Below are 2293 nucleotides of genomic sequence, written 5' to 3'. Positions count from 1 at the left end.
CCCTAAAAGCAAAACCCCACAAATAAACCCACGGAGAATCGGTTCCTGAACCGATCGTCGCTAATACGCCGGAAGTCCCGAAAACACACCGGGACGCCGTCGGGACCATAAGTGTCCCGAAACTCACCGACTCGTGTCACGAGTCATCTGCTCTCAAAACACTCAATTTGGATGTTTTGGCAGCAAACACCAAGATACAAACACTACACAACTATCACGGATAGTTGTACGATCGGGTTCCGGAAGTGTCTATTTCGACACCGGAACCACGTCGCTCACCCATATCACCGAACCCCAATGTAATGATGCGTGACCAGCCAACAAGGCTCAGCGACTACACAATAGCTCACGAAGCACCGTCGATAATCCGAACCAAACCGCGTTCCGTCGGCGGATTTTGCCGACAGACGCACGGAAATACATTTTCCGATTCTTCTCAAAGGTCTGGGGCCTTGGATAATCAGTCCAGAGGTCACCCACAGCCTACCCATGCTGCCAACAGCAGACCGCAACAACCAGAATTGATAAAAGCCCTCCCGCTTCCAAGAAATCACATATTTCATGTGTTTTTCGGGCTTTATTGTCCGTCTACGAAAACAGAGGTCATTAATCAGACTGTCATACTCGCGACAGATTTCAGCATGACGGAGGCCGTGCTCACCTTTCGGAGCACTGCCGGCTGCTGCGGTGCGCGTACGAACGGTGCGAAGATCTGTTAAACTGCGCGCACAGCGCGAAGATCGCGACTACTAACATAACCAGGGCATCTTGCCGCTGTGCGGAGGTGAGCACGATGTGCACGAACCCTAGATCATCGTGCTCACTCCCGGGGTGTCGGGGACTCGTCGGATCACCGGAAAAGGTGGCCGGAACGCTAAATTACTGTGCTGGAATGTAAAAACAGCCTACCAGTGCAGTGGGAGCTAGGGATGGTCGCCGGCGGCCGGGAAGCGGGCGGTCCGGCCGGAGGAGGAGCACTCGGTCCGGCGACGGTCGGGGATGTGATCGGCCGGGCGGCGGGCGGAACGGTGGCGCGGCGGCAGAGATCCACGCCACCACTCTCTCTCGGTTTGCTCTTCCCGGCGGCGCGGCGGCGGCCGGAGGAGGTCGGGACGCGGCGTACGACGGCGGCGGAGTCGAGGGTAAGGCGGTGCACCCTCGGGGGGCGGCGGCGAAACGTGGGACGAGCGGGCCCAACCTCGGCCGCACAGGTCTGGGCGGCCGCAGGTTGTCCCAGCGGCGGCCGGCGGCGCGCGGGACGGGGGAACGAGCGCGCCGGTTGCCGGGGTTGCGGGGCCACAGGAGGGCGGCGCGGCCGAGGGAGGCGTCGGCGGCTCGGGATACCGAGATCACCCGCTCGGCTGGGTGACGCAGGTGGCCGCAGGGAGCCTGGACGGCGGCCGGCGGCGCGCGGGGCGACGGGGGACGGCGGGGAAGGGCCGCCGGAGCTTGGTCTCGGCCTGCGGGGAGATGGTGCTCGCGGCTTTGACGTTCCCCGAGCACAACGATCGAAGACGCGGCTTGTCCGGGTAGAGGGGAATCGAGAGATGACCGGGGTGCTTTTTCGGCGGCCGGAGCTGCTCGCGGCGGCTGGGCGTGCGCACTGATTGGGCAGGAGGAGACGCGGGCGGCTAGGTTAGTCAGGTGATTATGGCAGCCAAAAGAATAATGGGAAACACACTAGATGCCGTTATGCCAAGTGTCACTTTGCGAGCGAACCCCTCCAAAGTCTATTTACTTTACAATCCAGCCCCCTGCAGCAAGGTGAATTATGCACCAGACCTCACATTCGATTATCACGTGAAATTGACACATAAAGATATAGGGTTCTTTCCGCAGTTTATCCGTTTAGCGGCTTTGACCCCTCAGACCGACATTTCCTATATCGGGCAATCGTTCTCCGATTCCGAACGGTCCACCATCGCGTCAGCACAACGAGGGCATCCAAAGACTTCCATTTGTTTCGTCAGATTGGTCACGGATTCGCCGACGAACCATCCGCTCTCTATTTAATCCGTTATATCGCAACTATTACCCAAGCATAAACTTCAAAAACTTTAATTTCAAATTAAATTGATCCCTACACCGTAGGTTCAGAAAACTTCTCACCTAACCCCAGGTCACAAGCACAGGATGCCGCGGAGCTTTAAAACGCCACGAATAGCAAAGAGCGGGACCTCTTTTTGATAAAATCCCTTTTTCTCGATAACTGGCATCAGAATCCGATTCTTCAGCGCCAATGTCCAGTATAGTCGAGAGGTTCGAAAACGAGTTATGCGACCATTTATGTTCG

Source organism: Ananas comosus, linkage group 13, assembly GCF_001540865.1.
Source record: "Ananas comosus cultivar F153 linkage group 13, ASM154086v1, whole genome shotgun sequence".
Taxonomy (NCBI): domain Eukaryota; kingdom Viridiplantae; phylum Streptophyta; class Magnoliopsida; order Poales; family Bromeliaceae; genus Ananas; species Ananas comosus.
The sequence above is the reverse complement of the archived record's forward strand: the minus strand, read 5'-3'. Positions refer to the sequence as shown.